Raw genomic sequence first — 21,273 nt, 5'->3', positions numbered from 1 at the left:
CACACACACACACACCGGATGGACCTTGTTGCTTTGAAAGAATAAACCAGCTAAAATATTTCAGGCCATGCGTTTTGGTTCTGCCATATGTCTGTAAAATTAAAATGGCATCCTATTTTGGTTTCAATTGTACATCTTTATTTTGATCATTTTTTAGTAAAAGGTTAATCCAAAGGCTTTGTCACTGTGTTTTTATTGTGGACGGGTGTGAGAGGGTTCTGTGTTAATTAATGAACTTACTTGAGTGTGTTAGTGAGATATTTTTTTTTATATAACCCACTCACAGGCTGGAATTCAATCAATTGCCTATTGTCAACTGTTGGGGAGAGTATTATATTTAAAAGGTGTATTTCTGAATCCTGAATGACGTTTTTACAATAATAATGCAATATGTTCCATTTACTTTAACTAATATTTGTGTTCAACTGGTAATAAGATGCACCCAGTCTAATGTAAAGGCTTTATGTAATTTCTAACCAATGTTTAATGATCACGCTCATGTCATGCTTACGTGAGCATTATAAGACACTAAAGCTGTCAAATCCACAAGCAGCTCCCGGCATTAAACCTAAAGCGGACATTACCATTGGTCGCATTAAGATAAATTCCATGCAGCCTTGATTACAAGTTCAAACACTGAAATGTGAGATGTAATCTAGACCTCTATTAGGATGATAGAAATCGTCATTATTTTGTTGAATCATTTTCAATTTGAGCGTCATTATTTCTATATATCCTTCACTTTCTCATTCTGAACCTCCAACGTGAGTGGGATGGGTGTGGCTTCCTGACAATGATCAAGAGCAGCTGCTCAGCGATTTGACAGCTCCAACGCAGTCACACCTCTGACAATGCCAAAACATAAGCTATGTAGGTGTTGACTATCTCCAGTTAACGCTTGATCTGATTGAATCTAGGCCTTAGGCCCCATACACACTCAAGTTGTTCAACTGATATAAAATGCATTTGGCTCATCAGTTATACAACGCATCACTAAATTATCTGTTGTATCAGTTTTGTATCACAAAAATATCAGTTGTATCACACCTATTGTGTCAAATGCATTGTGCAACCTGAGTGTGTACGGGGCCTGATATCCTCCTAACGTAGCAGTGGCTCAGCCTCGGACACTATGAACCGACCACAAATATGACAGATGGTCCAAGACAAGGTGCTGAAACCATCAGGTGAATGCTGCAGTGACCGAACAAAGCCTCATTTACATCTACGCAAAAAGGGCTACCCTTCATAGTTGCGACAAATTATAGGTTGAGTTCCCCTGCTCAGACGTTGCATGCATCAACTAGTGGTTGCGTGACACGTCATTGACTGTGTTATTGATTGACAGATTCCTATAGAATATGATGTGATTAGCTGATACATAAAAAATATATATCCAGGCATTGTAAAATGTGTGGCCCAGCATTGTCCTGGTTAGGGGAGGGTTTGGCCGGGCTAGGCCGTCATTGTAAATAAGAATTTGTTCTTAACTGACTTGCCTAGTTAAATAAATACATACAAAAGAAGAAATTAATAAAAAATATCTGGCCTGGGCAGAGGAACGAGCACACAGACTTTGGGGCTGCACAAAATGCAAGTATGCAGAATGGCCATTTTGCATAGCTAATTGAGTTATTGTGTTGTATACGGTATAAGACCAACCCTGCTCATGTTCAGCCTTGACCTTCCACTCCATATTACGGTCAAACCTTGGTCGTGCTCGCACTAAAACACTGTGTACAGCTCTACTATAGCTACTAGCGATGTAAACAGGGACGCAGAGCAGGCTGTGGTGGCTGTAGGCAGCTGAGGAACTCAACGTGTGGAGCCAAGGGGACAGGACGTTTGCTGTAAGACAGAAGTGACAACATACACTACATGACCAAAAGTATGTGGACACCTGCTCATCGAACATCTCATTCCAAAATCATGGGAATTTATATGGAGTTGGACCCCCTTTGCCTCTACTCTTCTGGGAAGACTTTCCATTAGATATTGGAACATTGCTGCGGCGATATGATTCGGTCGGGCACTGATGTTGGGCGATTAGGCCTAGCTCGCAGTCAGCACTCCAATTCATCCCAAAGGTGTTTGATAGGGTTGAGGTCAGGGCTCTGTGCAGGCCAGTCAAGTTCTTCCACACTGATCTCAACAAACCATTTCTGTATAGACCTCTCTTTGTGCATGGGGGCATTGTCATGCTGAAACAGGAAAACCCAAACCTTCCCCAAACTGTTGCCACAAAGTTGGAAGCACAGAATCATCTAGGATGTCATTGCATGCTGTAGCATTAAGAATTCCCTTCACTGGAACTAAGGGACCTAGCCCGAACCATGAAAAACAGCACCAGACCATTATTCCTCCTCCACCAAACTTTACAGTTGCCACTATGCATTCGGGCAGGTAGCGTTCTCCTGGTATCCAACAAACCCAGATTTGTCCGTGGGACTGTCAGTTGGTGAAGCATGATTCATCACTCCAGAGTACGTGTTTCCACAGCTTGAGTCCAATGGCAGCGAGCTTTACACCAATCCAGCCAATGCTTGGCATCGCTCATGGTGATCTTAGGCTTGTGTGTGGCTGCTCGGCCATGGAAACCCATTTCATGAAGCTCCCAAAGAACAGACAATTGCAACCGAGAACAGACAATGTTTACATGCTATGCACTTCAGCACTCGGCGGTCCCGTTCTGTGAGCTTGTGTGGCCTACCACTTCGAAGCTCAGCCGTTGTTGCTCCTAGACATTTCAATTTCACAATAACAGCTCTTACAGTTGACTGGGGCAGCTCTAGCAGGGCAGAGAAAAAGTAGCATCCTACTGTATGACGGTGCCACGTTGAAAGTCACTGAGCTCTTCAGTAAGGCCATTCCACTGCCAATGTTTGTCTATGGAGATTGCATGGCTGTGTGCTTGATTTTATACACCTGTCAGCAACGGGTGTGGCTGAAATAGCCGAATCCACTCATTTGAAGGGTTGTCCACATACTTTTATATATAGTGTATGTCAAAAAGGGGAGACAGCAGGGTTCTGACCTTCAGGGGAATACAACATAAGATCAGCCAAATCGAGCTGCCCAACCTTGGTCACATCCTAACTGAGAGTCAACACGAGTAGGGAAAAGGGAGGGATATAGGAGGGATGCTATAGGCAGACATTGATTTGGCAGGGATGAGTCCTTGGTGTATAAAAAGGCTGTGACCCCAACCAGGTGTCTGATATCATGTTGTAGCTAGGTAGATATTTGTTGAAATTCATCATTAGTTCATCCTCTTTGTGGAGGATGACCCCATAGTAAAGTCATTAAATACAAAGTGAACGAGAGTGACCCGGCTCTACTTATTTGCTTACCTGTGAACCATTGACACCGCCCCGGTTAGTGGGGAGTAAGGCAGCACAACAGTTAACACACACAGGGAACTTTATTTACACACACTGAGGAAGATGAACATGGAGATCCACTGGGCACACACTGGTTGAATCAACGTTGTTTCCATGGCATTTCAATGAAATAACGTTGAACCAACGTGAAATGGACGTTGACTCGACCTCTGTGCCCAGGGGGATGTACATGGTAATGGTTTTGTAATACAGAAATAAAGGCAATAATTAATATACACTTTGAAAATACATTTTACAATCGGCATTGTTTGAATTTACAACTTAAATTACTGAACAGAACAAGTAATTAGATTATTTCCGCCAGCCAGCAGCCTAAATTTTAGCATTGCGACACCGTGTATAGCTTTGTGAAATGTTACGATTAACATGAAAAAATTTGTACCAAATAGGCCTACCAATAAACAATTATCCATTATCTAAAGCAAATATATATGCTACATGCCCTGGCACCACAGAAAGCTTATCACCTATTCGTTGTTGCAATTTTGTCTCCATGGACAGCAATCTGTAGTCCATACTTGTTTTGGGGGGGAGGGTAGATCAGCTTTAATATTGCAGATAGATTGTGGCTTCTATCAGTGTAATTATCTGCATAATTTCCAATCCCGCATATATCTTTGGTAAATACATATATACACTAACGTTCAAAAGTTTGGGGTCACTTAGAAATGTGCTTGTTTTTGAAAGAAAAGCACATTTTTTGTCCATTAAAATAACATCAAATTGATCAGAAATAAAGTGTAGACATTGTTAATGTTGAAAGTGCCTATTGTCGCTGGGACATTTCTAAGTGACCCCAAACTTTTGAACTGTAGTGTTATTTGAACTGTCATCCCCGTTATTTGCAAGAGGAAGCGACGTAGGTACAGAGGACAAAGAGCCGGATGCCTGGTCAGGACATGGAGAAGGCGAGTGGGAAAGCTGCCGTTACCGTCAATACTACTCGCCAACGTGCAATCATTGGACAATAAACTAGACGAGGTACGATCACGAATATCTTACCAACGGGACATCAAAAACTGTAATATCCTATGTTTCACGGAATCGTGGCTGAATGAAAACATGGATATTCAGCTAGCGGGATACACGCTGCGACGGCAAGATAGAACAGTACACTCCGGTTAGACGAGGGGGGGGGGGGCGGTCTGTGCATATTTGTAAACAACAGCTGGTGCACGAAATCTAAGGAAGTCTCCAGATTTTGCTCGCCTGAAGTAGAGTATATTGTGATAAATTGCAGGCCACACTACTTGCCTAGAGAGTTTTCAGCTATACTTTTCGGGGCTGTTTATTTACCATCACAGACAGATGCTGGCACTAAGAACACACTCAGTCAGCTGTATAAGGAAATAAGCAAACAGGAAACCACTCACCCAGAGGCAGCGCTCCTAGTGGCCGGAGAGTTCAATGCAGGGAAACTTAAATCAGTTCTACCAAATTTCCATCAACATGTCACATGTGCAACCAGAGGGAAAAAAATTCTAGATCACCTGTACTTCACACACAGAGATGCATACAAAGCTCTCCCTCGCCCTCCATTTGGTAAATCCGACCACAACTCTAGCCTCCTGATTCCTGCTTACAAGCAAAAATTAAAGCAGGAAGCACCAGTGACTTGGTCTATAAAAAAGTGGTCAGATGAAGCAGATGCTAAACTACAGGACTGTTTTGCTAGCACAGACTGGAACATGTTCCGGGATTCTTCCGATGGCATTGAGGATCAGTCACTGGCTTTATCAATAAGTGCATCGAGGATGTCGTCCCCACAGTGACTGTACGTACATATCCCAACCAGAACCATGGATTACAGGGAACATTCGCACTGAGCTAAAGGGTAGAGCTGCCGCTTTCAAGGTGCGGGACTCTAACCCGGAAGCTTACAAGAAATCCTGCTATGCCCTGCAACGAACCATCAAACAGGCAAAGCGTCAATACAGGGCTAAGATTGAATCATACTACACCGGCTCCGACGCTCGTCTTATATGGCAGGGCTTGCAAACTATTACAGACTACAAAGGGAAGCACAGCCAAGAGCTGCCCAGTGACACAAGCCTACCAGACGAGCTAAATCACTTCTATGCTCGCTTCGAGGCAAACAACACTGAGGCATGCATGAGAGCATCAGCTGTTCCGGATGACTGTGTGATCACACTCTCCGTAGCCGACGTGAGTAAGACCTTTAAACAGGTCAACATACACAACGCTGCAGGGCCAGACGGATTACCAGGACGTGTGCTCCGGGCATGTGCTGACCAACTGGCAGGTGTCCTCACTGACATGTCCCTGATTGAGTCTGTAATACCAACATGTTTTAAGCAGACCACCATAGTCCCTGTGCCCTCTGCCTAAATGACTACAGACCCATAGCACTCACGTCCGTAGCCATGAAGTGCTTTGAAAGGTTGGTAATGGCTCACCTCAACACCATTATGCCAGAAACCCTACACACACTCCAATTTGCATACCGCCCAAACAGATCCACAGATGATGCAATCTCTATTGCACTCTTCACTGCCCTTTCCCACCTGGACAAAAGGAACACTTATGTGAGAATGCTATTCATTGACTACAGCTCAGCGTTCAACACCATCATTAAGTTTGCAGACAACACAACAGTGGTAGGCCTGATCACCAACAACAACGAGACAGCTTATAGGGAGGAGGTCAGAGACCTGGCCGGGTGGTGCCAGAATAACAACCTATCCCTCAACGTAACCAAGACTAAGGAGATTATTGTGGACTACAGGAAAAGGAGGACCGAGCACGCCCCCAATCTCATCAACGGGGCTGTAATGGAGCAGGTTGAGAGCTTCAAGTTCCATGGTGTCCACATCAACAACAAACTAGAATGGTCCAAACACACCAAGACAGTCGTGAAGAGGGCACGACAAAGCCTATTCCCTCTCAGGAAACTAAAAATATTTGGCATGGGTCCTGAGATCCTCAAAAGGTTCTACAGCTGCAACATCGAGAGCATATTGACTGGTTGCATCACTGCCTGGTACGGCAATTGCTCGGCCTCTGACCGCAAGGCACTACAGAGGGTAGTGCGTATGGCCCAGTACATCACTGGGGCTAAGCTGCCTGCCATCCAGGACCTCTATACCAGGCGGTGTCAGAGGAAGGCCCTAAAAATTGTCAAAGACCCCAGCCACCCCAGTCATAGACTGTTCTCTCTACTACCGCATGGCAAGCGGTACCGGAGTGCCAAGTCTAGGACTAAAAGGCTTCTCAACAGTTTTTCCCCCGAGCCATAAGACTCCTGAACAGGTAATCAAATGGCTACCAGGACTATTTGCATTGTGTGCCCCCCCCCCCCCCCCCCAACCCCTCTTTTTACGCTGCTGCTACTCTCTGTTTATCAAATATGCATAGTCACTTTAACTATACATTCATGTACATACTACCTCAATTGGGCCAACCAACCAGTGCTCCCGCAAATTGGCTAACCGGGCTATCTGCATTGTGTCCCACCCACCACCTGCCAACCCCTCTTTTACACTACTGCTACTCTCTGTTCATCATATATGCATAGTCACTTTAACCATATCTACATGTACTTACTATCTCAATTAGCCCGACTAACCGGTGCATGTATATAGCCTCACTACTGTATTTATCCTCGCCACTGTTATTTTTCGCTGTCTTTTTACTGTTGTTTTTATTTCTTTACTTATCTATTGTTCACCTAATATGTATTTTTTACTTTAAAATAACTGGTAAGTAAGCATTTCACTGTAAGGTGTTGTATTCGGTGCACATGACAAATATACTTTGATTTGATTTAATAACTTGGCTAGGTGTGAAAATTCCCCACAACTTGCAATGTATTCAATGCTTAAATACTCTAAAGTTTTACATTTCTGACTCCAAACCTCATGCAACCGCAAAATTTCGGATAAAACATATACTGTACAGAATTTGTTCATCAACGTCTTTATGCTTTCGTTAATAAAATAATGATAAAAAAAAGACTCTTTCAAAATGCAGATGTTTATTTCAACTACTGTACATCTCAGCTACATTTTAGTTGCACTTCCCCACAGCTCCACGACCACGGGTAAAACCTTGCTGAGATGATCAATGTATTTTTTGTATTGTTGTATCGTCAGTTTCTCAAGCCAAAACGTCTTGATGGCCTTCACCAGTTCATCTTTGCTTGTAGGCTTGGCAGAGTTACAGATGAATGTTTTCAATTGAAGTTTGGCATCAGGTTTAAATCAGGAGACCTACATGTAGAGATTAAACAAATATTTGTAGATATACTGTAGGCATACCATAGGCGAGGGGTCTCACTAGTGTTGAGTAATGTGCTGTTAAATGTGTTGTAGGTCTACTTACTCTGCTGACGTTTTGACCCAGTTTATGCCCTCATTTGCAATGCAAACCCAGGCGGCAGTGCTCAGCATGTGTGGGAACTCCTTCAAGACTGTTGGAAAAGCAGTCCAGATGAAACTGGTTGAGAGAATGCCAAGTGTACAAAGCTGCCATCAAGGCAAAGGGTGGCTACTTTGAAGAATCTCAAATATAAAATATATTTTGATTTGTTTAACACTTTTTTGGTTACTAAATGACTCCATATGTGTTATTTCATAATGTTGATGTCTTCACTATTATACTACAATGTAGAAAATAGTAAAAATAAAGAAAAACCCTGGAAAGAGTAGGTTTGTCCAAACTTTTGACTGGTACTGTATGTATAAAACATGTATTACTGAGCCTTTCCACTTAAGTTTCTTCAACTGTCTTCTGACTGTAATTAGAGCGATGTTGATGTTGTGCCGTGATGCCAGCAGATTCCAGATGGCCTTTGCCATCAGTGAGTCGATGGCTTGAATAGTCTCGCTGGAAATGGAATACAATGTAAAAATGTGCAGTAGTCAGTAAAGACCAGCAGTAGATTTATTTAAACATATTTGAATGACACTGAATGACAGAAATATTAGAATAAAGTAGGCTAATGAAGGCAACAAATTGTTGCTTACTGAAACACCCAAAGTTATCCAATTGTTATAATAGGATTTGGAGCAATAGGTTACCCACGTGTGGTCAACTATTTCAGCACCGTTAGACACTTGCAGTCACTTAGTAGCCTAGGCCTACTCCCAACAGGTCACGTTGTACAGTGACACATTTTCTTAAAGGAAACCCTGAGGCCTATACATAGGCTAATAAAAAATGCATTTTTGTTTTTCTTGGAATAGAAACACCCTAATATTGATGCATAGTATCAATATTAATCAATCCATTATAGTCTGTTTTAATAAAAAAAAAGTTTTAAAGTCTCTAGTCAATATTAAAAACAGTCAAATGCATCGTGAATTAAATCACTTTAGCCGACATGTTGCAGTTTATTCATTGTTTAATTATTCAATGCTCCCTTTGTTATTTAGTTTTATAACTAACATGCTTGACTGTATTTAAAGACATGGATGACTAGTACTGTATGCTTTGCCAAAAGGTAAGTTACGCTAATACAGCTACAGTAAACAGGATTCTTAGGCCTACGGCTCCCTGTCATTAGCTTCTCAAAGATGCCCCCTGGTGGTCAAACTAGCACTAATTATTATTAATGGCAACAATGGCTGACACTTACAGTAAATAACATGCCATAGAATTCTGTGGCAGCCCGCAAGCTATGCTGCAGTACGACGCAACTTTTAAAGGAAGAACCACTGTACTTCCTTTCTTGGTATAATGGCCACCATTATCTTTTGACATCTTCTCTATGGTTCCCATGAGCTCTTGGACCTGGAAATTGTTACTTCTCTCCTCTTCCTTCCCACAGATCTCTTCTTCTACGCCTTGATTATTCTGCTCACCAGTGGTTGTGTTGTTCAACCCTGATGTTACCTCTTGTTGTTCCATTGTAAAGAACAACATGCGCTGAATTTCCTCCATCTTTTCTGATCCAGTGGTGCTGTTTGTGTCAGCCCTGTTCTCTCTCAGATTGTCATAGATTCTCTGGAGTAGAGCAGCCGTGATCGCATCAGGTTTCGAGGTCTGAGGTGTTGAGGTCTAGTATTTGTTGTCGATTATGTGAACCTGGTCTCTGCAAGCATCGACCAGTTCGTTCAGGTCATTGTTCTCCTGGATATAGTCCCTTATGTCATGCCATTACCATGGGTGAAGAGCAGGACTGTATGGTTCAACACAACTTCTTCTTATGTTCTTCAAAACAGAAGAACATAAGAAGAAGTTGTGAAGAACATACTCTCCTCTTCGGTGAACCGTCCGACTCTTAACACCAGCATGAAGGCATGAGGTCCGGGGGTGCAGCAGCACTCTATTCCAGATACAATTCCCTTTCTAACTTCCTTTTCGAGTTTGTTCATGTCACAAATCCCTGGTGTGTCGATATCGACAACACTTTTACCAATGATCATTTTGGCGTTGACCTCACAGTGTTTGGTTACAGCGTGTGGACCGCAGGATGCAGGAAAACTATCTTCTCTCAGGATGGTGTTGCCAGCACTGCTCTTGCCGGCTCCAGTTTTTCCCAACAGCATAATCCTCAGCTCCTCCGTTCCTTGAGGAGAGATGGAAATGACCAATGGTGTAACGATTGTCTATTTCGTCCTCCTCATCGGACGAGGAGAGGCGAGAAGGATCGGACCAATATGCAGAGTGGTAAGTGCTCATGATGATTTATTAAAACCGAACTGAACACTGAAATACAAAAATAATAAACGATGTGCAGAAAACCGAAACAGTACCGTGTGGTGAAAAAACACTAACACGGCAACAAACACCCACAAACCACACGTGAAACCCCGGCTGCCTAAGTATGATTCTCAATCAGGGACAACGATTGACAGCTGCCTCTGATTGAGAATCATACCAGGCCGAACACAAACCAACATAGAAAAACACACATAGACAACCCACCCCAACTCACGCCCTGACCATACTAAATAAATACAAAACAAGGGAAAATAAGGTCAGGAACGTGACAAATGGAAGGATAAGAGTTACTTTCTTCATGTTGTTCATTGATCGTATTTGTTTGGTGGAATGTCATACATGGTCCTCAGACAAGCCATAGGGAGAACAAACCGACTTTGATTATACTTTGATTATACTGATGTAGAGGACAGAGCACCAGTACAGTACTTCAATAAACAACACTAACAATGTCAGGGATCATTTGCAACTATTTTTATTAGTGTCTCCTCATCTACAAGATTGCCTGAATTGTTCACTTTTTTATTTGTTAAGATTGACATGGTTTGAATCATTAGCAGCCAACATCAAGGTTAAATTGTAAAATTTAAATAATAGTACACAGAGCCATTACTCAACAGTGAAATTAAATCATAAGAGGAAAAACATTGACAAAACATCACAACACTTGATAATCTCTTTCAATAACCCAATCAATTGACAAAACATTGAATGAAACTCACTCAAATAACAGTCATTATTTCAAATAAAATAAATTTTTATTGGTCACATACACATGGTTAGCAGATGTTAATGCGAGTGTAGCAAAATGCTTGTGCTTCTAGTTCCGACCGTGCAGTAATATCTAACAAGTAATCTAACAATTTCAAAACAACTACCTAATACACACAAGTGTAAAGTAATGAATAAGAATATGTACATATAAATATATGGATGAGCAATGGCCGAACGGCATACACAAGATGCAGTAGATGGTATAGAGTACAGTATATACATATGAGATGAGTAATGTAGGGTATGTAAACATTATATAAAGTGACATTGTTAAAAGTGACTGGTGATACATTTATTACATCCACTTTTTAATTATTAAAGTGGCTAGAGGTTTGAGTCAGTATGTTGGCAGCAGCCATGGCTGTTTAACAGTCTGATGGCCTTGGGATAGAAGCTGTTCTTCAGTCTCTCGGTCCCAGCTTTGATGCACCTGTATTGACCTTGCCTTCTGGATGATAGCGGGGTGAACAGGCAGTGGCTTGGGTGGTTGTTGTCCTTGATGATCTTTTTGGCCATCCTGTGGGTGGTGTAGGTGTCGGGTGGTGTAAGTGTCCTGGAGGGCAGGTAGTTTGCCCCCGGTGATGTGTTGTGCAGACCTCACTACCCTCTGGAGAGCCTTAAGGTTGTGGGCGGAGCAGTTGCCGTACCAGGCGGTGATACAGCCCGACAGGATGCTCTCAATTGTGCATCTGTAAAAGTTTGTGAGTGTTTTTGGTGACAAGCCAAATTTCTTCAGCCTCCTGAGGTTGAAGAGACGCTGTTGCGCCTTCTTCACCACGCTGTCTATGTGGGTGGACCATTTCAGTTTGTCCGTAATGTGTACGCCAAGGAACTTTCCACCTTCTCCACTACTGTCCAGTCGATGTGGATAGGGGGGTGCTCCCTCTGCTGTTTCCTGAAGTCCACGATCATCTCCTTTGTTTTGATGACGTTGAGTGTGAGGTTATGTTCCCGACACCACACTCTGAGGGGCCTCACCTCCTCCCTGTAGGCTGTCTTGTCATTGTTGGTAATCAAGCCTACCACTGTAGTGTCATCTGCAAACTTGATGACTGAGTTGGAGGCGTGAATGGCCACGCAGTCATGGGTGAACAAGGAGTACAGGAGAGGGCTGAGAACGCACCCTTGTGGGGCCCCAGTGTTGAGGATCAGTGGGTTGGAGATGTTATTTCCTACCCTCACCACCTGAGGGCGGCCCGTCAGAAAGTCCTGGACCCAGTTGCACAGGGCGGGGTCGAGACCCAGGGTCTCGAGCTTAATGATAAGTTTGGAGGTTACTATGGTTTTAAATGCTGAGCTGTAATCGATGAACAGCATTCTTACATAGGTATTCCACTTGTCCAGATGGGTTAGGGCAGTGTGCAGTGCGATTGTGATTGCTTCGTCTGTGGGCCTATTGGGGCGGTAAACAAATTGGAATGGGTCTAGGGTGTCAGGTAGGGTGGAGGTGATATGATCCTTGACTAGTCTCTCAAAGCACTTCATGATGACGGAAGTGAGTGCCCCAGATTATTATAGTATCAATTAAAGACTAACAAATAACATGTTAAAATAATATTAATTTTAGTGGTTTCTATTTGAAAGTAGACCAGCAATTCTCTAGCTCTGATACATCTTAATCCAATTGTCTTGTTACTTTTGAATGAATCTTCTGTGTCGTCTCAGCTCTCCTCATTCATTGCTTATGACATTGCTTTTACTGCAATGCCCTTTGTGGCTAAAAAAGGTTTTGAGTCAAGTTCCACACTGCAGTAATGGCATTCCCAGCTTCCATGGCCACAGACTGAGCTGCGTTCTTCTCTGCCTCGTTTGGAGAATCCAATATATCTGCAGCTTGGGCTCCCTTTATCCTGCCTCCCACTGCCCCGGCAGTGCCAAGAATCGGCCCGACGGTTGCGCTAAGAACTATGCCGCTTATAGCCCCTGCACCAAGTGCTCCCCCAACCACCTCTACACCTCTATACTGTATCCTTACCTGCGTTGACAGACAATTTGATATCTTTGCACATTTGACATTCTACTCCTACTACAGCTAAAGCGAGTGGTTTTCCTTTTCCAACTAAACCTGCTACATCCATGGTTAATTTGGTTCCAATCCAGTTAGGAGTCCAGCCAACAGGACATCTGGAAAGGTTGGCGCTACTGTCACGCTAAGCAGTACTCTGAGTAATCCTCCGGTGCTAACACCTGACAGTAGTCTCAATGCCCTATTTCAGACCCTTTCCCTGCTCTCCGACATTTCCTCTTTCTCTCCTGCTTCCTGCAAGTCACTCATTATTTTCCCCACCTCTTACTCTATTGCCTTGGCCATTATCTTGAGATTTCATTTGTGTAGTGACACAATGCAAATAGTCCGGGTAGCCATTTGATTACCTGTTCAGGAGTCTTATGGCTTGGGGTTAAAAGCTGTTGAGAAGTATTTTGGTCCTAGACTTGGCGCTCCGGTACCGCTTGCCATGCGGTAGCAGAGAGAACAGTCTGACTTGGGTGGCTGGGGTCTTTGACAATTTTTAGGGCCTTCCTCTGACACCGCCTGGTGTAGAGGTCCTGGATGGCAGGCAGCTTAGCCCCAGTGATGTACTGGGCCATACGCACTACCCTCTGTAGTGCCTTGCGGTCGGAAGCCGAGCAATTGCTGTACCAGGCAGTGACGCAACCAGTCAGGATGCTCTTGATGTTGCAGCTGTAGAACCTTTTGAGGATCTGAGGACCCATGCCAAATATTTTCAGTCTCCTGAGGGGGAATAGGTTTTGTCGTGCCCTCTTCACGACTGTCTTGGTGTGTTTGGACTATTCTAGTTTGTTGTTGATGTGGACACCAAGGAACTTGAAGCTCTCAACCTGCTCCACTACAGCCCCATCGATGAGAATGGTGGCATGCTCGGTCCTCCTTTTCCTATTTTACAACTTGATGTTAGATGGTTCCTCATCCTGAAAGTAGTCTATGGGCAATGGTGATGGGGGCATGTGAGCATGTTTTTTATTTAAATGTCCAAATCACCTTTAAGTAACATCAAACCAAATATGTAGGTGATTTGAATTGATTTCAGGTGATATGGACATTAAAAAAATGACATGCGCACATGCCCCCATCACTTCCATTGATTGTTAGCGTGTGGTGGCTAAAGTTAGTTGAAGTTTGTAATGGCTTTTTAAAGAGAACTGAACCATGGACTACAGTTTCTCCCGGCCCATAGACTACTTTCAAGGGAGGAACCATCTAACATCGAGTTGTAAAATAGTGAACTACTCCTTTAATACAAGTTCACTCTCCTGCGCCTGACTTCCCTGCCACCAGGAGCACCCAGGAGTTCGCCCTGGAGTTTAAGACCCTGGCTGCCGGCGCGGGATGGAACGACAGGGCCCTGATCGACCATTATCGTTGCAGTCTGCGCAAGGACGTCCATCGGGAGCTGGCCTGCAGGAACGCCACCCGAACAAGGAGAGGGACCAACTTCGGCGGAAGTCGTGACAATACAAGGCCCTAGCCATATCTAACGGTACTACATTGAATGAAAAAAAAATTGGAAGTAGAGTCTTAACATGGCTGACATTGGTGTTATTATACTGACTGAAAAGCATGCGCTGACCACACATCCAAACATTTTTGTAGAGGTGCTGACTTGATTAACGGAAAGGAAGCCTCTATAAAACAGAAAAAGTCACACTATATGCTCCCAAGAATGTAATGGGTAAACATAAAAATTGTCATGTTTTCCCAGTACATTTTTGTGAGCATAAACACTGATTGTACAAAACATTTGGAACACTTTCCTAATATTGAGTTGCACCCCCTTTTACCCTCAGAACAGTCTCAATAAGTCGGGGCATGGACTCTACAAGGTGTCTACAAAGCATTCCACAGGGATGCTGGCCCATGTTGACTCCAATGCTTTCCACAGTTGTGTCAAGTTGACTGGATGTCATTTAGGTGGTGGACCATTCTTGATACACACATGTGAAAAACCCAGCGAATTAGCATCAGCAGGGGATCGGAGGATCGGGACACTGAATAGCGCGGGAAGTTGCAGCTCGAGGAAAGTGGACATTGAACTACAGAGAAGGGAAGTAAAAACGGTCACTATTGGATTTAGACTTATCGTCATTCATAGAACGGTATAGTAGAAGTGTGAACGGACAGCGACGGTGTGAAGTTGGCAACAACAACAATTAGCCACAGTAGCAGACAGAAATTTAGCAAATACAGCTACTCTGGAAACTCATGAGCTGGAGCATATCGCTAGCTCTGACTATAGAAGCAGATTACTTACTCATTCTAGTGGAAGATCATTAGTTTGGTAATGGATATGAGAGAAGCAGACTTGAGACTTCAGGGTGACTCTAAAATAACATTATTCTCTCATACCGAGAAAGAAGTTCCATGAAGGGAGCTGAAAGGACATTGTCATTGAAGAAAGTTTAGCGCTGGAGTCACTGGTATATTTAGATAAACGGGACTAAGTTGAAACAAAATCAACTTTATTTTATTTTGACAAATTTGTGACTTTCAGGATCTGATAATCAAAGGTTAATTATCTACAAGGTCATGGTTTGGTTGACTTTTAGGACATTTCATCAACTAACGTTAGTGTCAAACTATTTTTGTATTGGTTATTGTGTAACGGCAGTCTAAGTCGTCCTCCTCCTCAGACGAGGAGAGGCGAGAAGGATCTGAGGACCAATGTGCAGCGTGGTAATTTTCCATTATTTAATTAACACAAAACAAGACACTATACAAAATCACAAAACAAACTAACCGTCACAGTCCTAGCTGGTGCAGACAAAACACAAAGACAGGAAACAACCACCCACCATCCCCAACACAAAACAAGCCACCTATATATGATTCTCAATCAAGGACAACGATTGACAGCTGTCTCTGATTGAGAACCATATTAGGCTGGACACAGAAACAGACTAACTAGACACACAACATAGAATTCCCACCAAGCTCACGTCCTGACCAACACTAAACAAGCAAAACACATAAGAACTCTGGTCAGGACGTTACATATTGAGGGTTACTGAGTGTGAGAAATACTTTGCCGTGCCTGGTTGAATACTAAATGTGGTTTTGAGAAACTGTTTCTTTGAGTGTTTAATGCTGATTGATGGTTGGAGAAATCAGTCCACTGCTCTTTATTATTTTCATTGAGTGTTATCAGTTTGACTATTGGGGCACCATACTGTTGCTTTTGTTTTGGTGTGTTGACTCTCGACTCTATACCACTACTCCTAGTGGATGAACATTGTTATGTGAAACGTTCTATAATTATAAAGGAAGAATAGAAAAGACTGCTACACTTCATGTGAATGGGTGGAATTAAAGCAAATAATTCTAAACGTTTATCTGGACTCACCGCGTGGATTGATTAGAGGCCAGACTATTGCACTCTTACACATACACCCTCTGAATTGCTGTAACAACAGAGCTGTGAGTCGGGAAGCATGTGAAACGTTTAATAAAACCAGTAATGAGACAATTCAATAAGGCTACACGCTGGTAAACAAGAACAATACCAACGGGTGAGAAAACATAAGGGATTGACATATAAAGGGGAAGAAAGGATGAAGATATTGAAGTCCAGGTGTGAATCATAATGATTAACAGGTGCGCGTAATGATGAATCCCAGGACCGGTGGTTAGTATTCTGGTGACGTCGTACGCCGGAGGGGAGGAACAGGAGAAGATGTAACAATGGCACTACACAATCAATATCTCAATTGTATCAAGCTTAAAAATCTCTCTTTAATCTGTCTCCTCCCCTTCATACACGCAGTCAGTCAGGAAAGCAAAGGCTAGCTTTTTCAAGCAGATATTTGCATCCTGTAGCTCTAACTCCAAAACGTTCTGGGACACTGTAAAGTCCATGGAGAATAAGAGCACCTCCTCCCAGCTGCCCACTGCACTGAGGCTAGGTAACACGGTCACCACCGATAAATCCATGATAATCGAAAACTTCAACAAGCATTTCTCAACGGCTGGCCATGCCTTCCACCTGGCTACTCCAACCTCGGCCAACAGCTCCGCCCCCCCCCCCCCCCCCCCCCACAGCTACTCGCCCAAGCGTCCCCAGCTTCTCCTTTACCCAAATCCAGATAGCAGATGTTCTGAAAGAGCTGCAAAACCTGGACCCATACAAATCAGCTGGGCTTGACAATCTAGACCCTCTATTTCTGAAACTATCCGCCGCCATTGTCGCAACCCCTATTACCAGCCTGTTCAATCTCTCTTTCATATCGTCTGAGATCCCCAAGGATTGGAAAGCTGCCGCGGTCATCCCCCTCTTCAAAGGGGGAGACACCCTGGACCCAAACTGTTACAGACCTATATCCATCCTGCCCTGCTTATCTAAGGTCATCGAAAGCCAAGTTAATAAACAGATCACTGACCATCTCGAATCCCACCGTACCTTCTTCGCTGTGCAATCCGGTTTCCGAGCCGGTCACGGGTGCACCTCAGCCACACTCAAGGTACTAAATGATTTCATAACTGCCATCGATAAAAGACAGTACTGTGCAGCCGTCTTCATCGACCTGGCCAAGGCTTTCGACTCTGTCAATCCCCATATTCTTATCGGCAGACTCAGTAGCCTCGGTTTTTCTGATGACTGCCTTGCCTGGTTCACCAACTACTTTGCAGACAGAGTTCAGTGTGTCAAATCAGAGGGCATGTTGTCCGGTCTCTATGGGGGTACCACAGGGTTCAATTCTCGGGCCGACTCTTTTCTCTGTATATATCAATGATGTTGCTCCTGCTGCGGGCGATTCCCTGATCCACCTCTACGCAGACGACACCATTCTGTATACTTCTGGCCCTTCCTTGGACACTGTGCTATCTAACCTCCAAACGAGCTTCAATGCCATACAACACTCCTTCCGTGGCCTCCAACTGCTCTTAAACGCTAGTAAAACCAAATGCATGCTTTTCAACCGTTCGCTGCCTGCACCCGCCCGCCCGACTAGCATCACCACCCTGGACGTTCCGACCTAGAATATGTGGACATCTATAAATACCTAGGTGTCTGGCTAGACTGTAAACTCTCCTTCCAGACTCATATGAAACATCTCCAATCCAAAATCAAATCAAGAATCGGCTTTCTATTTCGCAACAAAGCCTCCTTCACTCACGCCGTCAAACTTACCCTAGTAAAACTGACTATCCTACCGATCCTCGACTTCGGCGATGTCATCTACAAAATAGCTTCCAATACTCTACTCAGCAAACTAGATGCAGTTTATCATAGTGCCATCCGTTTTGTTACTAAAACACCTTATACCACCCACCACTGCGACCTGTATGCTCTAGTCGGCTGTCCCTCGCTACATATTCGTCGCCAGACCCACTGGCTCCAGGTCATCTATAAGTCCATGCTAGGTAAAGCCTTATCACTCCGCCTTATCTCAGTTCACTGGTCACGAAAACAACACCCACCCGTAGCACGCGCTCCAGCAGGTATATCTCACTGATCATCCCAAAAGCCAAAAGCCATTTGGCCGCCTTTCCTTCCAGTTCTCTGCTGCCTGTGACTGGAACGAATTGCAAAAATCGCTGAAGTTGGAGACTTTTATTTCCCTCACCAACTTTAAACATCTGCTATCTGAGCAGCTAACCGATCGCTGCAGCTGTACATAGTCCATCTGTAAACAGCCCACCCAATTTACCTACCTCATCCCCTTACTGTTTTTATTTATTTACTTTTCTGCTCTTTTGCACACCAGTATCTCTACTTGCACATGATCATCTGATGATTTATCACTTCAGTGTTAATCTGCTAAATTGTAATTATTCGCTCCTATGGCCTATTTATTGCCTACCTCCTCATGCCTTTTGCACACAATGTATATAGACAAATTTTTCCCCCCTACTGTTTTATTGACTTGTTTATTGTTTACTCCATGTGTAACTCTGTGTTGTTGTCTGTTCACACTGCTATGCTTTATCTTGGCCAGGTCGCAGTTGTAAATGAGAACTTGTTCTCAACTAGCATACCTGGTTAAATAAAGGTGAAAAAAAAAAGTGAATTTAACAGGTGACATCAACAAGGGATCATAGCTTTTACCTGGATTCACCTGGTCAGTCTATGTCATGGAAAGGGCAGGCAAAGATTTTTATAACTAAACCAACATAGACCACAGCCTGTCATTTCCAAGGGGAACAAATTAGTCATAGTGGGCAGAACAAGCAAGGTGGTGGGCAGAGCCAAGCATGAGCTAGTAAGATCCTATTGGCCCGTTTTAGCATACATCTGCATATTTCCGTTAGAGAACACCTACTCTGTGAAGTGCGCCTGTGCAATAACTCAATTCGCCTTTGCACTCCTTCTAAACAATGCTATTTTTTACAACTTTGGCAAAGAGTAAAGTCTACAAAACTTAGTCCACTCTGTTCATAACAGATTGTAGTTTTGTGAACAGAAAACTGCATTGAGATCAAGGATCATATCATATCACCTCCACCTTACCTGTCACCCTAGACCCACTTCAATTTGTTTATCGCCCCAATAGGTCCACAGACGATGCAATCGCCATCACACTACACACTACCCTATCCCATCTGGACAAGAGGAATAGTTATGTAAGAATGCTGTTCATTTACTACAGCTCAGCATTCAACAACATAGTACCCTCCAAGCTCATCATTAAGCTTGAGGCCCTGGGTCTCAACCCCGCCTTGTGCAATTGGGTCTTGGACTTTCTGACGGGCCGCCCCCAGGTGGTGAAGGTAGGAAACAACATCTCCACATCGCTGATCCTCAACACTGGGCCCCCAAGGGTGTGTTCTCAGCCCCCTCCTGTACTCGCTGTTCACCCACGACTGCGTGGCCAAGCACGCCTCCAACTCAATCATCAAGTTTGCAGATGGCACAACAGTAGTAGGCTTGATTACCAACAACGACGAGACAACCTATAGGGAGGAGGCGAGGGCACTCAGAGTGTGGTGTCAGGAAAACAACCTTTCACTCAACGTCAACAAAACAAAGGAGATGATTGTGGACTTCAGGAAACAGCAGACGGAGCAACCCCCTATCCACATTGAAGGGACAGCAGTGGAGAAGGTGGAAAGTTCCTCGGCGTACACATCACTTACAAACTGAAATGGTCCACCCACACAGACAGTGTGGTGAAGAACCTCAGGAGGCTGAAGAAATTTGGCTTTCCATCTAAAGCCCTCACAAACTTTTACAGTTTACAATTGAGAGCATCCTGTCGGGCTGTATCACCGCCTGGTACGGCAACTGCACCGCCCACAACCACTGGGCTCTCCAGAGGGTGGTGCGGTCTGCACAATGCATCATCGGGGGCAAACAACCTACCCTCCAGGACATCTACATCACCCGATGTCACAGGAAGGCCAAAAGGATCATCAAGGACAACAACCACCCGAGCCAATGCCTGTTCACCCGGCTACCATCCAGAAGGCGAGGTCAGTACAGGTGCATCAAAGCTGGGCCCGAGAGACTGAAAAACAGCTTCTATCTCAAGGCCATCAGACTGTTAAACAGCCATCACTAACACAGAGAGGCTGCTGCCTACATACAGACTTGAAATCATTGGCCACTTTAATAAATGGATCACTAGTCACTTTAATAATGCCACTTTACTTTAATAAATCGTTTATAAATCTTGCATTACTCATCTCATATGAATATACTGTATTTTATACCATCTATTGCATCTTGCCTATGCCGCTCGTTCATTGCTCATCCATATATTTATATCTATATTTTCTTATTCCATTCCTTTACTTAGATTTGTGTGTATTAGGTAGTTGTTGTGGAATTGTTAGATTACTTGTTAGATATTGCTGGACTGTCGGAACTAGAAGCACAAGCATTTCACTACACTCGCAGTAACATCTGCTAACCATGTGTATGTGACCAATAATATGTTCTTTTATTTGATGTTTCATAGATGAGAAAATGTGCAAAATGTCAGCCAGAAACCATCTCCTTCCATCGCCCGCCACTGGGCTTCCTCTCCCTACCATATTTGATAGTGAGTGAAAACGCCAAGTGGATGCTTCACATTTATACATCCAGTGAAATATCTGTGTCACTGTTGTAGTTGTGGGGCAGGTGTTCATAATGTTTTGTAAAGTAAAGTGTGTGACTCTTTCTTTCTTATTATACTTACTGACTGAACAAATACATGTTTCAATTATATCTGACAGCCACAAACATCTGGAAACTAAAGGCTTCTGACACTTGAGGGTTCAATCATGAAATATAATTTACATTTGTCATTTCAGCTTAATTTAGATAATAATGTCCATAAACATCATATCATCCATTATTTTCTCACTTTTCCCTGTTATGGTCACCTTGAAGAATCAGAATCTGATGGATGGGGGGGTTGCCTGTTTTGCATGTTATTTTGGCATTAATACGTGTCACATATCAGTTTGCAAGCA

The sequence above is a fragment of the Salvelinus namaycush genome, chromosome 12, assembly GCF_016432855.1.
Source record: "Salvelinus namaycush isolate Seneca chromosome 12, SaNama_1.0, whole genome shotgun sequence".
NCBI classification, from domain to species: Eukaryota; Metazoa; Chordata; class Actinopteri; order Salmoniformes; family Salmonidae; genus Salvelinus; species Salvelinus namaycush.
This window is presented reverse-complemented; position numbering follows the sequence as displayed.